A 16,518-nucleotide genomic window follows, 5' to 3' on the forward strand; every position below is an offset into this window, starting at 1 on the left:
ATGAATTTTTTCCCCTTTCTTGGGATACAGGCTTCCGATAGCTTCTGCAGTTTTGATTTAAAATAATCCCAGGCCTCCTCTACCTTTAGATCCATAAATTCTTCAGTCCAATCCACTTCCCTAACTAATTTCCTTAATTTTTGAAAGTCAGCCCTTTTGAAATCAAAAACCCTAGTTGCAGATTTATTTTTGTTAATCCTTCCATTTAGTTTGAACTGAATTAGCTCATGATCACTTGAGCCAAGATTGTCCCCTACAACCATTTCTTCTATGAGGTCCTCGCTACTCACCAAAATTAAATCTAAAATGGCATCCCCTCTAGTCGGTTCAGCAACTACTTGATGAAGGAATCTATCAGCTATCGCATCTAGGAAAATCTGAGCCCTATTATTATTACTAGAACTGGTCCTCCAGTCTATATCTGGGAAGTTAAAGTCTCCCATGATCACGCAGTTTCCATTAGTATTTACTTGATTAAAGACATTAAAAAGGGCTCTATCCATATCCAAATTAGATCCCGGAGGTCTATAGCACACCCCAAGCACTATCGTAGGAGAGGCTTTACTAGTTTTCTTCCCCAATGTAATTTTTGCCCAGACGGACTCTGTCTTATCCATTGCATCGCTTCTTATTTCTTTACATTCTACCTCATCATTGATATACAATGCGACTCCACCCCCTTTACCTTTGTTTCTGTCTTTCCTAAACAGCACATACCCTTCAATACCTGTAGTCCAGTCATGACCAATGACTGGAAAAAGGCTAATGTAGTGCCCATCTTTAAAAAAGGGAAGAAGGAGGATCCTGGGAACTACAGGCCGGTCAGCCTCACCTCAGTCCCTGGAAAAATCATGGAGCAGGTCCTCAAAGAATCAATCCTGAAGCACTTAGAGGAGAGGAAAGTGATCAGGAACAGTCAGCATGGATTCACCAAGGGAAGGTCATGCCTGACTAATCTAATCGCCTTTTATGATGAGATTACTGGTTCTGTGGATGAAGGGAAAGCAGTGGATGTATTGTTTCTTGACTTTAGCAAAGCTTTTGACACGGTCTCCCACAGCATTCTTGTCAGCAAGTTAAGGAAGTATGGGCTGGATGAATGCACTATAAGGTGGGTAGAAAGCTGGCTAGATTGTCGGGCTCAACGGGTAGTGATCAATGGCTCCATGTCTAGTTGGCAGCCGGTGTCAAGTGGAGTGCCCCAGGGGTCGGTCCTGGGGCCCGTTTTGTTCAATATCTTCATAAATGATCTGGAGGATGGTGTGGATTGCACTCTCAGCAAATTTGCGGATGATACTAAACTGGGAGGAGTGGTAGATACGCTGGAGGGGAGGGATAGGATACAGAAGGACCTAGACAAATTGGAGGATTGGGCCAAAAGAAATCTAATGAGGTTCAATAAGGATAAGTGCAGGGTCCTGCACTTAGGATGGAAGAATCCAATGCACCGCTACAGACTAGGGACCGAATGGCTCGGCAGCAGTTCTGCGGAAAAGGACCTAGGGGTGACAGTGGACGAGAAGCTGGATATGAGTCAGCAGTGTGCCCTTGTTGCCAAGAAGGCCAATGGCATTTTGGGATGTATAAGTAGGGGCATAGCGAGCAGATCGAGGGACGTGATCGTTCCCCTCTATTCGACACTGGTGAGGCCTCATCTGGAGTACTGTGTCCAGTTTTGGGCCCCACACTACAGGAAGGATGTGGATAAATTGGAAAGAGTACAACGAAGGGCAACGAAAATGATTAGGGGTCTAGAGCACATGACTTATGAGGAGAGGCTGAGGGAGCTGGGATTGTTTAGTCTGCAGAAGAGAAGAATGAGGGGGGATTTGATAGCTGCTTTCAACTACCTGAAAGGGGGTTTCAAAGAGGATGGCTCTAGACTGTTCTCAATGGTAGCAGATGACAGAACGAGGAGTAATGGTCTCAAGTTGCAATGGGGGAGGTTTAGATTGGATATTAGGAAAAACTTTTTCACTAAGAGGGTGGTGAAACACTGGAATGCGTTACCTAGGGAGGTGGTAGAATCTCCTTCCTTAGAGGTTTTTAAGGTCAGGCTTGACAAAGCCCTGGCTGGGATGATTTAACTGGGAGTTGGTCCTGCTTTGAGCAGGGGGTTGGACTAGATGACCTTCTGGGGTCCCTTCCAACCCTGATATTCTATGATTCTATGATTCTATGACTACTATTTCACCATGTTTCTGTTATCCCTATAATATCTGGTTTCACTTCCTGCACCAGTAGCTCTAGTTCCTCCATTTTGTTACCTAGACTCCTCGCATTGGTGTACAAACATCTTAATTTTTGCTGTTTGGACTCGCTCACATTTTGTACCCTATTAGGCACAGTCATTCTACAGCCAGTATAACCTATTAGACTAGTATCCACACCGCCCTCGCTCCTTATATACATTCTCCTACCCATGGCTGTATCCTTTCTTACTTCATCTTCTTCCCTCTCAATGCTAAAATCTGGCGTGGAGATTTTCTGGACATCTCCCATCCATCTCCCCCCAATTCCTAGTTTAAAGCTCTCTTTATCAGTTGTGCCAGCCTCGATCCTAGAAGTCTATTTCCTTCCCTACTCAGATGAAGTCCATCCCAAGAGAATTGACCTCTGTCCGTGAATGCCTCCCAGTGGCCATACATCCCAAAGCCCTCCTTATAGCACCACTGCCTAAGCCATCTGTTGACAGCCATAATCTTGTCAGACCTTTGTTGCCTTTCTCTAGGAACAGGAAGGATCCCGCTAAAGATCACCTGAGCCTCAATTTCCTTAAGTGTCTTCCCCAGCCTAGCATAGTCTCCCTTGATACTTTCCAGCGAGAATCTGGCTGTATCATTTGTTCCCAGATGAAGGATAATTAGGGGATTCTTTCCCGCTCCCTTTAGGATCCTTTTCAACCTCAGGTCTACATCCCGTATCTTAGCACCCGGAAGACAGCACACCCTTCTATTCTCAGGATCAGCTCTAGTTACAGGCCTGTCTATTCTTCTCAATAAAGAGTCCCCGATCACATAGACCTGCCTTTTCCTGGTGACAGTGCTATTCTCCAGTCTCTCCCCTGTTCCCTCTGGCTGCAAGTTCTTTCCATTCCTATTTTCCCTTACAATCCTCTTCAACCCATCCTGTATCCTCCTGGGGCTCATATTTGGTATAGTCTCCCTTGACTCTTCCCCTTTTTCTATAGGACTAGCCTCTCTTCTCTTCTTCCTTACCCTTCCACCTTCAACAAGTACCTGCTGAGCCCCTTCTTCATTTTCCAACTCTGCAAACCTGTTCCTAAGCTCTATTTCTCCTTCACTAGCCCGTCTTTTTCTCTGCCTGGTTCTTTGAGTCATATGTTTCCACTGACCACTTTCCTCATCCAGTCTCTCCTCAACTTTGCTTCATTATGAATAGGAAGCTGCAGTACGACTTAGTCTCTCATGTTAAAGACTGGACCTCTTTTTTTAGCAAAGCTTTGATATTCTAAATTTCCAATTCCAAAAGTGTGTTACAATCAAGGATCAATATTTTCACCAAAATATTTTTAAAATTGAATGTTTTGATACAAAATCATTATTTCACAAAACACACATATACAGCAACATTTTGTGACTATGAAATGGCCTGGAATGAAATTGTAAACATACAGTGGTCAGGTTTCAGAGTAGCAGCCGCGTTAGTCTGTATTCGCAAAAAGAAAAGGAGTACTTGTGGCACCTTAGAGACTAACAAATTTATTAGAGCATAAGCTTTCGTGAGCTACAGCTCACTTCATCAGATGCATTCCAATGCATCCGATGAAGTGAGCTGTAGCTCACGAAAGCTTATGCTCTAATAAATTTGTTAGTCTCTAAGGTGCCACAAGTACTCCTTTTCTTTTAGTGGTCAGGTTGTGACATTAATTTGTTAATATGTTAGGAAAGGATATATATAGAAAATATTTCCTATCTTTATATTATATTTTTTATATACACACACTGAGATATACCACTGTATGGGCATAATTTACATCTAGATTTAAGGGATGTGCTCACATGCTACTGTTCTACTTTTTTGTCCAGCTTGCAGACTTGGCAAAGCATCTGCTTCACATGGGGGAAAAGCTGGAATCAAATTGCCCAGGTTTAAATTAGTTCACTATGTGCTAAGTAGTGGTTTTGGAGCTGTGGGTGTAATTATTTTTGCAGTATTTTCTTTGTCTATAGAAAACTAGGAAATTACCTAAAGAAAAGGTGGAAAATATTAACTAAATGCCAGCAACACTTTAAAAGAATGTCTTGAGGTGTTAGATCTTCAATAAATAAATTATGCTGGATTATTAGTACTGCTATCTGAGGTGCACCTGTAACTGCAGGTTTTCATTGAGAAGTTGATTTAAAAAATATGTGAATGGCAAATTAGAATATGAACTGTACCTCATGTAACCACAAAATTTAACACCTACTGCTAGCTCCATTGCAAATTGCTGATTTGTGTGACTAGAAAGAGAATCAAGAAAAATTGATATTCCTAAAGGAAATATTTGTCATATGCTTATTAATAGTGATATGAATTTACCTTTCTGTACTGTACATGGTTTTCTATCACAAGCGATTGTTATAAGAAAACTAGTATGTCTGAAGTTAAAGAAAGAATGCAGGATTCTTTGACATTGTTGGCTTTCATGCTATGCTGGCTGGAGTGCAGTAGACAAACGGTGGTTGTGGCTCCTCATAAAAAGGCTGAGACTTTTAGCTGTAAATGATCCCAAGCATGAATATAAAGTCTCTGATCTGTGACCACGAATAGATCATCTATCGGGAAATTGCCAAATAATAACAACTCATACTCTGTATATGAGCAAGCTGGCTAGGTATTTGAGAACCAAGCTGCAAAACATTTGTTGTCTCATAGAAAAGAAAAAAGGCATCAGTTAAGAGGGACCAAAAGGTTGGCTTTTTTAAATTTTTTAAATTGTACCTTAAAACATTACATTTACAGCTAATAAATGGCACAGTCTGACCAACTACCCTTTGCCCAGGCTGCTACTTCAGCTCAGAAGAGGATGATGAAACATTTTGACCTGGCTCCCTAAACAGAACCTATTACAGTGATACCAACTGTGGATCATGTACGGTATAAGTCAGAAAAAAGTCTCTCCAGATACACATTTCTGTTTAGACTGCATCAATTTACCTTGTATAAATTCTAAGTATTATTCATAATTTTGTTACCCTGGACATGGCAGCAACAATTGTCAACAGCACTGTAAAAACTCAATTCTCTAAACACTTTCTAACTGCTGGGGATCCATCTCTGCTCCTTCAGCGAAATAAATCACTGTCAGTCTTCTCTGCCAAAGCAAGCACATTTTCTAGCGGACCGCATTACTATCACTAGATCTCCTGCCTTCTAGAGGGGATGGAAAGTGCAGCTGCTATGGTTCACATTCTGTCATTCACTCTGGATGGGATGACCATCTAAGGACCCCAGATCCTGGTGCCATACCAATCCTGTATCTGCTCACATCTTCAATCTGATGGGAATCCTTTCAAGTAGGCCTCTTCCAGGAAGAAGCATGTTATGCTCAGAGTCACTCAACCCCACAAATCCCATTCTTGGTCAGCACCCAGAACTCCAGTAGAGTCTTCCAAAGCCAAGGAGGGAGTGAGGATCTCTAATATCATGCTTGCAATGTTCTGCCTGTAACCTGAGCAGCAGCACGGAAACCCATATCATGAGAGTCTAAAGATTTCTAGGGAATGTGCAAGATCAATTTCTTTTGATATTACAACACAACAAGCATTCATGTTAAATTGCGTCTCCAGAGAAGGATGTCTGCAGTGCTCTTTGGCATCTTGGCTTTGGTCTAATTGTAGAGTAGCTACATGATACTAGCAAAGTCTCACAGTTCTTATTGCATCTTTACATGCTTCTTAGTAGTGAAGCATCTTGATTGCAGTTCACTAGTTTCTTTTCTTTTTCTTTCTTTTCTTACTGGATGGGATAACAGTGTTCCTGTCAATTCTAACCTTTGCACACATGGCTGCGTAGGAAAACTTGCACTTTTGAAAATAAGTCCTATGATAATAAGTTTGAATTATGATTCTTATAGATTTTAACATTTGTGCTTGTGCCACGAGGTATTGTGATTGGTGCACTGTATAAAAATTACTGCTCCCTTCATCACTTCCTCACTCGTGTGGCTTTGCCTCTCTTGTCATGCTGTCCCTTGCACTTGGGCCCATCTCCCACTGCTCCTGTCCAATCTCTGCTTAAAACCCATTGTGTCTCTCTTCCCCTCACCAATCAGCTTGCATACTGATCCTTTCTTGAATTATAGACCTGTGTCTTTATTTGGCTCTCTTGTCTGTCTTATATCATGAGTTGTTTAGGGCAGGGAGCGTCTCTTACTCTGTGGTCATGATCCTGCAGGTGACACCATTAGCAGGACCCCCTTCACTTTTGCAGAACCTAATTGACTTCCCAGGGCACTGCAGATTGGAGAGTGGGGGCAAGGGGAGGGTGACCAGACTGATTCCCATATCCACACTAGTTAATAAGATTGCAAGATTGGGGCCTATGTCTGTCAAGATGTGCACATATATGGTGTTATATTTTAACAAATGATAATGAACACATTAATAATATTGTAAATATGTCAACAAGGAAACTTTGATAAACAGTTCTGTCTTCTTAATTACTTTTTATACATGTGCTGTACCATTAGTTTTGTGGATGAACATTGTATCAAATGCTCCAACCTAACATATACTTCTGTATGCCACTGTGGAGGAGACCCATGGATTCATAAAGCCGACATCTGAATCCATGAGGTCATTCATTCCTTCACAACTCCGGCTTCCCTAGCCCCAGACCACCCACACAGCTTGTCTGCTCTCTCTGTGGTAGTCAGGGAGAGACCTGCTTGTACAATTATTCCAGAGAGAAACAGAGCAAGTTGAATTGTTATACAAAACAGTCACTGTTGTACACAGGGTTAAGCATTTGTAAATGCAGATTGTGTGAGAATTTATTTTTGTGGCCCAGGTAGCAATTGCATTTGAAGTACAGTTTAAGGTTTGAAAAAACAGAAGGTGAAGTCTATGTTGGTGCTATTCTGTTTCTAGAAGAAGTTTGAAGGGAGGAATCTGCATTTCTGAAATAATTAACAAAGGCTTTTTGCAGGGAGGGGATTAGTGTGTATGAGTGAATTAGAGCAGATCTTAAACAGATTTTTGACATAGTTGAATAGAGGATGTCCATAAATAACTGTGTATTATGGATGTTTATCCACCATTTTAATTACCTATGAAGAGATTGAGTGCTTTACACAAACAAGAAAATCAAAGATCTGATTCTCTCTCACACCAGTTTTAATAATTTGTTGTTGTAATTCCAATAACTTCACTGAAATGATTCTTTATTTATAATAGTGTCAATGAGAAGCAAATCAGAGCCCAGATGTTATCGTTAGTTTAAATTGCGTCTTTTTTAGAAGACATTAATGTAGGGCCCAATTCTGCTCTCACTGAAATCAGTGGGAAGCTTACCATTACGATAATTGGGATTAGAATCAGACCCACAATAACTGATGCATTATTCTTTTTGTACTGGGTCATTCTTGCCAATTAGCTGGGGAAGCCGCAGACCCAGTGAGCTAATTGGTATTCTTTTTTTAAAAAGTGGACAATAAAATCATAGATATTTAAACACACTTTTTGGGGGGATAAATATTACATCAATCCAGTTGCATTTAAAAGTTCATTTTATAAACTGAGAGCAAGATTCTCCTCTCAGATACACTAATGTAAATGAGAAGTAACTTCAATGAAATCAACGGAATTATGCATGAGTAAAACCACCCCGAAAAGAGAATCAGACCCTTACTGACTCCGGCAATGCTGGATGCAGAGCTAGGTACTGAAGGTATGTGTTCCCTAAAATAACAGAAGGGTGAGCTTGTGGTTAAGGCACAGGATAGAAAGCCAGGAGATCTGTAATTTGTTTTTTGCTTTTGACACAGACTCCCTGTGGGACCTGAGAAAGTAGCTTAATGCCTCAGTGCTTCAGTTTTCTGTCTACCTCATGGGAGCATTGTAAGGCTAAGTTCATTCATGGTGATATTTTGATGATGAGTATCAAAAATGCCTATAAACAAATCAAAAGTAGCAACAATCATTTTATGCCAATTTTCTCACTTTCCATCAAACACTGATACAATGTGCCTTACAGTAGTATTAGCTATCGATATGTACATCACTAGTCAGGAAATGCAATAGCCACTTCATATTTTCAAGGTTTCTTCTATGGTAAGGACGAGAAACATTTTTTAAAAAAAGAATAGATTCTGGAGAATTCATTCCATGGGAAAAATATTTGTTGTTCAACACTGTGGCCGAACAAAAATATGCATGTCAATAAATAAATAAATAAATAGCCCACAAATGTTAAAATTAGCTTTTCCCTTACATACTGCTAAATATAAAAAACTGTCATTTTTTCAGATCTCAAAAAAATCAGTAATTAATTTGCTAAAGGAACCCAAAAAATCATCAGATCCAAAAAAAGCAAGCTGTCTTAAATTGTCCATTCTTCACTAACCAATTTTTGGATGCTGTATCACGTAAATTACTGGGAAATAAAACTGATATTTATATATTTAAATGCAAGGAGTTTTTTCAAATTGTTTTCCTGGCTTCTTTAAAGTATTGAATTACTTTTTTTAAATTGGCCCCCTCTACAAATTGGTCAAAAAACAGGGGTAACACTTCACAAAAATAAACCAATTTCTTTTTCAATTTCAAAGTTTTAAATTTTGAAATATCTTCAAAATTTCAAAATGCTGTATAAATTACCAGATTTCCCTGAAAATCCTCAGACTATTCAGTCTTTACTCACAGATTGGATGGCATAATTTGGGAGAAGATACACTGAAGTCAAACTCAAACAGCTTAATGAGACTAAATCAGGGGACCTGGATAATCTCCAGCCAAGAATATTAAAGGAACTGGCACATGAAATTGCAAGCCCCATATCAAGGATTTTAAATTAATCTGTAAACTCGGGGGTTGTACCCTATGACTGGAGAATTGCTAATATAGTTCCTATTTTGAAGAAAGGGAAAAAAAGTGATCCAGGAAACTACAGGCCTGATAGTTTGACCTTTATTGTATGCAAGGTCTTGGAACAAATTTTGAAAGAGAAAGTAGTTAAGGACATACGGGTAACAGTAATAGGGATAAAATACAACATGATTTTACAAAAGGTAGATCATGCCAGATCAACTTGATCTCCTTCTTTGAGAAGATAACTGATTTTTTAAACAAAGGAAATGCAGTAGATCTAATCTACTGAAAAGCATTTGATACAGTTCCACATGAGAAATTATTAGTTAAATCGGAGAAGATGGGGATTAATATGAGAACTGAAAAGTGGATAAGATACTGGCTAAAGGGGTGACTACAATGGGTCATACCGAAAGGTGAATTGTCAGGCTAGAGGGCGGTTACTAGTGGAATCCCTCAGGGATCGGTCTTGGGACCAATCTTATTTAACATTTTTATTGCTGATCTTGGCACAAAAAGTGAGTGTGCACTAATAAAATCTGCAGGTGATACAAAGTTGGGAGGTATTGCCAATATGGAGGAGGACTGGAATATCATACAAGAAAATCTGGATGATCTTGTAAACTGGAGTAATAAAAATGGGATGAAATTTAATAGTGCAAAATGCAAAAAACAAAACAAAACAAAACAAAAAACAAGAATTTTGCTATAATCTGGGGATTTATCAGTTGTAAGTGACAGAGGAGGAGAAAGACCTGGGTGTATTGGCTGATCACAGAATGACTATGAGCCGTGAATGTGATGCGGCCGTGAAAAAGGCTAATGCAGTGCTAGGATGCATCAGGCAAGTATTTCAAGTAGAGACAGGGAAGAGTTAGTATCATTATACCAGGCACTGGTGAGACCTCATCTGCAATAGTGTGTGCAATTCTGGTCTTCCATGTTTAAGAAAGATGAATTCAAACTGGAACAGGTGCAGAGAAAAGCTACTAGGATGTTCCAAGGAATGGAAAATCTACTTTATGAGAGGAGACTCAAAGAGCTTGGCTTGTTTAGCCTAACCAAAAGAAGGCTGAGGAGAGATATGATTGCTCTCTATAAATACATTAGAGGAACAAATACCAGTGGGGAGAGAAGTTATTTAAGTTAAGCGCCAGTGTGGACAACTGGCCATCAACAAGTTTAGACTCAAAATTAGGTGAAGGTTTCTAACCATCAGAGGAGTGAAGTTCTGGAACAGCATTCCAAGGGGAGCAGTGGGGGCAAAAAACCTAACTGGCTTCAAGACTGAGCTTGATAAGTTTATGGAGGGGGCAGTATAATTGGACTGCCTACAATGGCATGTGACCCATAGGCACCTGCCAATAGCAAAAAATCCCCAATGGCTGGAGATGGGCCACTATATGGGGAGGGCTCTGAGTTAGCACAGAGAATTCTTTCCCAGGTATCTGCCTGGTAGGTCTTGCCCACATGTTCAGGGTCTAACTGATCACCATATTTGGGGTCGGGATTTTCCCCAGGTCAGATTGGCAGAGACCCTGTGGCGGTTTCACCTTCTTCTGCAGCATGAGGCACTTGAACATTTAAACTAGTGTAAATGGTGAATTCTCTGTAACGTAAAGTCTTTAAACCATGATTTAAGGACTTCAGTAACTCAGCCAGAGATTAGCGTTCTATTACAGGCGTGACTGAATGAGGTTCTGTGGCCTACAATGTGCAGGAGGTCAGACCAGATGATCACAATGGTCCCTTCTGATCTGAAAGTCTATTCTTTATACAAAACTAGGAAGTTGAATTCCTGCTTTAAGTGAAAAAAAACCTAAACCATGGAGCTGCAAAAAAGCATCCATAGTGAATGTATACAAAGGAGTAGCATAGGTGTATTACTATTAGTTTATGTATAATAAGAATATGCACACTCATAACATGGTGTTTTATAAGGGGTTTATCTGTAGAGTCACATCTATATTCAGAATGAAAATACAACTGAAAGTGGGATAACATTAGGTTCCATAGGTGGGGAAGAGAGAAGATTTTCAGGAACGGATACATTTCCGTTCCAAAGACATGACAATCCTCACAGTGAAGAACCCAGATTCATCTTTTAAGGAAGATGGTTGTATTTTTGTTTGATGTTATGCCCTGCAGTGGATGTGAATATAGCTTCATTTCCTGTCCAGTGAAGAAAAGAAAAGAAAAGAAAAGAAAAGAAAAGAAAAGAAAAGAAAAGAACCCCTGTTCTCTGGAGGATGACTTCTGTTGTTCTGTGTATTAACATCTGTCAAGTGACTGTTAGAATAAGCACACTTCAGCTTCATGGCTTTTTTCCACACTAACATCTGGTGAGTCACAGGTGCTGGCAACGGAAACCACCAGTCCACTGAAATGTACTGAGGAGCTCTTTGTTATTTTAATACCACATTGGGAGAGTACTTAATTTGCTCTGATTTGAAATGTTCCTTATGGACAAGGTGCTGTGTAAACAGTGTTCCAGAAAAGACTCAAGTCAACATAATTTTTATTTGCAAACAGAGAACTTTAAAAAATGAAACAATTGTGCAGTGTCTCCACACTAGCTGTGCTGTTTTGGGTGCAGGAGAGTTGCAGTTTTGCTTCATGTCCACACTAGTACAATACTAAAACCCTTCCAGCTCTGTGAAGTAGTGGCTTTTCAGAGTCTGGAAGACCTCGTAGCTCAGGAAAATTGTGGGAGACGAAGTCAAAATTCCATAATTCCCTGAGGGAACTCCTATAAACCCTCTTATGCCAGTGCCATTTCCTAATTTTTTCCTCAAAATGGAGGCCAGGGTGAAAACTCAGCTCTCACTCTTGGCACAGCAGGTAATATTTCTACTGGAGGTCTGGGAAACCAATCATGAGACATCTGAGGTGGCTGTGGGCAGATGGTCCCAGCAGTACCTACGGAGAGCCAGATTTCACGTTGCCCTGGTGGTGTCCCCACCACCACTTCAGTAGACAGCATCATGATTGTACCTGTGGATGGTCTTCAGTGGGTAGAGTACAATTTTTTGGTCATGACCATAATCAGAGACTGGTGGGATGAGCAGCAGTGGTTCCATAATTTCAGGATGAGGAAGGAAAAATTTCTGTATTTCTTTGGTGAGCCATCCCTGACACCATGGAATCAGATCACCTGGGAGAATGCTGTGGAAAACAGTGGCAATTACCCCATGGAAGCTGGATAGTCACTATTCAGCAGAGCATGAAGCTGAGGTTGGGAGCACTTGTGGCGGAGGTTTGCAAGCAAAATAGGTAGTATGTTGCAGGATCCTGTGGTCAAAGTGGCCAAAATGCCAGAGAACATTGAAAGATTTCATAGATTTACATTTTCTAAGGTCAGAAGGGACCATTGTGATCATCTAGTCTGACCTCCTGTACAGTACAAGCCACAGAACTTCCCTAGAATAATTCCTAGAAGTAATCTTTTATAAAAACATCCAATCTTGATTTTAAAATGATCAGTAATGGAGAAACCAACACAACAGTTGCGGTTCTTGAACTATTAAGGAACCAGTGATAAAACCCATGTACTAGTTCTGTGTGTCCCACAACAAGCCCAGAAGTATATTAAGAGAAAGGAATACTATTCAATAGTGATGTAAGTTTTAGTGGACACATTAGATTTACAATGATTACTATAATCCTGTGGCAAAGGAAATTCATTAGAATGAGAACCCATCTCCATATTGCATATTCCCTGTTTCCAGATAGCACTAACTGAATATCAGAGTAAATGAGCCATTTTGATTAGCTTTCTGCTCAATCTGCAATAATTTTTCTTTTAAAAGATAGAAACTGTGTTAGAAGCAGTTTCAAAAGGGCAAATATGTTTGTCCAAAGTAACTAGATTTTAATCTGAGAGACACAAAATAGGTGAGGTAATTTTTTTTTCTTGGACCAACTTCTACTGGTGAAAGAGACAAGATTTCAAGCTCCAGAGAGCTCTTCTTCTATGGAGTTTGAAAGCTTGTCTCTTTCACCGTTAGAAGTTTATCCAGTAATAAAGATATTACCTCACCCATCTTGTCTCTCTCATATTCAGGGAGCAACACATTTACAACACCACAAGTTTTAATCTGCTTACTGGGGAAGCATCAAAATTATTAAAGGTCTAGAAAACCTGATCTTTGGGGGATGATTGAAAAAATTGGGTTTGTTTAGTCTGGAAAAGAGAAGACTGAGAGGGGACATGATAACATTTTCAAGTACATAAAACGTTGTTACAAGGAGGAGGGAGAAAAATTGTTCTTCTTAACCTCCAAGGATAGGACAAGAAGCAATGGGCTTAAATTGCAGCAAGGGAAGTTTAGGTTGGACATTAGGAAAAACTTCCTAATTGTCAGGGTGGTTAAGCACTGGAATAAATTGCCTAGGGAGATTGTGGAATCTCCATCACTGGAGATTTTAAAGAGCAGGTTAGACAAATACCTGTCAGGGATGGTTTAGATCAGTGGTGGGCAACCTGTAGCCCACGGGCCGCATGCAGTCCATCAGGGTAATCTGATTGCGGGTCACAAGAAATTTTGCTGACATTGACCATCCCCAGGCACAGCTCCCCACAGTTCCCAGTGGCTGTGGTTCGCCATTCCCAGCCAATGGGAGCTATGGGAAGCGGCGGCCAGCATGTCCCTGCGGCCCACTGCTTCCCACAGCTCCCATTGGCCAGGAATGGTGAGCCGCAGCCACTGGGAGCTACGGGAAGCTCTGCCTGAGGGTGGTCAATGTCAGCAAAATGTCTTGCGGCTCACCATCAGATTATCCTGATGGGCCGCATGCGGCCCACAGGCCGCAGGTTGCCCACCACAGGTATAGATAATACTTAGTCCTGCCATGAGTACAGGGGACTGGAATAGATGACCTCTCGAGGTCCCTTCCAGTCCTATGATTCTATGGAACATCATGGAAATATGCTAGCTGTTGGCTGTCCATATTATTCTTAGTTAATAGCCTTGATAGCCCAATTCTGTAAACAAAGGAATTTTATTCCCTCGGATAAAGTTATGCTCCTGCTTACTGTTTGAAGGATCAGGACCTATATATTTCTTAAATTCTGAAGGCATTTTTCATTTGCCCTGCTTGCATGTATAAATGTAATGATTTCTGGTGCTCTCACATCTTTCTGAGCTGATTCCCAGCCTTTTCCCACCTCTCCTTTTTCAGACCAGATTCAAAAATAATGGGAGTCTTATGTGAGGATGCAGAGTAAGACCAGAGCAGTGTAGCCTTAACCAAGGCTTTGTTCCATGTCTCTGAAGAAAAAGACATGCAGCAATGTGATATATGACAATTCCATCCTGAGGTTTGGGTGACAAGTCACTCTAGTGTGACTCAAGGTTTGTGATGGCATCAGAAACTTGCAATAGGTTTATAGCCCTACATTATTTGGCCCAGGCTGCCTACCTTTTTTTCTTCGTGTGGCTGAGATTCAGATTGCTCTGACATAGAGGCAAAAGATGATGAAGATGTAGGTTTTTTGGCCCCCGAAAATAAACTTGGTGGCCTCTTTTAATTCAGCTTATGGGCTACTACCCATATTATAGAAACCACCAGCTGATATTGTGGTGTGGGTTTTTTCCTCTCCTTTAAGTAATAACTGGATTGAATTTGAATGGCGCTAAATCCATTTTAACATCCCACTAGAAAGCTTCTTCTCTAGGTCATGATGGTGGACAGGCAGAGCCATGGGGGAAGACTGTGTTCACAAGAGACCCGATCTTCAAGGGTGCTAAGCACTCTTAGCTTGCATTCAATTCAATCAAGGTTGTGGGTGCTCAGCACGTTTGAAAATCAGGCCCCATGTGGCCTGGGGAGAATCCAGTATTATTTAGTGTCTCATTATTCCGGAGCTTCAAAATGATTGAAAGAGGAGAAAAAACCAACAAACCCAAATTTCATAAACATTCATTAAAGTCCATCATCAGTGTTTAAGCAGCACAATAGCATAACAATATGTCAATTGTCACTTTGTACCGTGCACATTTTAATTCCCAAATTACCCCAATAACCTAAATAAGAAAGGAGAAAATGTACAAAGAATTCATATGGCCATCTGGAATGTATAATGTGGAAAGATCTGGAATGCATTACATGGTCTGGAAAGTGGCTGGTCGAATTCCAGAGAGCTAAGATAGACTTCAAAGTCTGGCCACACATCAGTGAAACTGCTGATCAGCTCAGATATTTAAAGTGGCTGTAGATGAATGAATTTATTGCATTTATCTGTTGCATTCATATGGGAAAACATGACATAGACAGGTACTCCATTAATTTCATGCTGGATTTTTTGTTTAACTATAAACCATATTTTCAAAATCTTATGTTGTCTCATGACTTTAAAAAAAAAAAGGTGTTTCCTTATCCTTCATTATATTGCTGTATTGCAAGGGCAATACAAATGTGCAGAAAAATATGGCATGATTAAAATATGCTTTTTTATAATAGAACATGGGTAATAAAAAGAATCTTTTCAAGAACAGTGCAAACCAATGGTTTTTATTTGATTTTTAAAAACAAAGTCTAAAACAAATGAATCATCTGAGCTCTTCCAAACGTTAAACCATCCTCCTCCAAAATTAACTGCTGGACCTGGATCCTGATGGTCCAAATACCCAACATTCTTTTTGTTATGGTGTTGATGAGAAAAATGGACCCTGCTATTTTTATTAATTTAGCTTCAGAATCAGGATCGTAGGTACTCAAGGAATATTTTCCTCATCCCTGAAAAGAGACAACCAATCTGTGGGACTTGATTTTCTATAATGGGGTAAAACTACCCAACTCTCCTTTTTCCTTCTTTGAAAGTTGAAGTTATTATAGCACTTGATATAAAGAACCCTTTGCTCAGATGACAAAGCTGAGCTACTGTATCTGACCTACTGCTTTCATGAACTTCACTATGTACTGCAAGTACTCAAACATCAACCTCAGTTATAAGCAGCAAAAGTAATATTTCCTCTAATGTGATACAAAAATGCTACTCAGAACAGAATCTTATCAAAGTAGTTACAGTGTGGTTTTTTTCTACTGAATATTCTTCACTGACCAATTTTTCCATTTAATTTCCTGCTCCCATTGATTTAAGTGGTTACTGTATCAGGTAAACTACTGGGAGAGATTTAATTAGTATTTATGCTAATGTAATGCATGCCCCTCGCTTCTGTGATTAGAGGCAGCCCCAAGAAGGTAATCTGCTATCTACTACAGATAAGCTCTTTTGTTTGTGTTTTGTTTCTGGCAAAACCCTAATAATCATGTTTTACCTTTCCAAGAACACCACCAAACTCCTACTCTTGGATCATGCACTTAGCCATTACCCATCAATAGCAGAATACACATAGATGTATGCAGCAAGCCATCCCCCAGCACTGCCAATATACACATAGGCCCATGCAGCAAGTCAGCCCTTAGTGTTTTAGAAGCATTTGGTAAACAAGTACCCATATTGTCCAAAAAGAGATAGAAG

The sequence above is a fragment of the Dermochelys coriacea genome, chromosome 5 (assembly GCF_009764565.3).
Source record: "Dermochelys coriacea isolate rDerCor1 chromosome 5, rDerCor1.pri.v4, whole genome shotgun sequence".
Taxonomy (NCBI): domain Eukaryota; kingdom Metazoa; phylum Chordata; order Testudines; family Dermochelyidae; genus Dermochelys; species Dermochelys coriacea.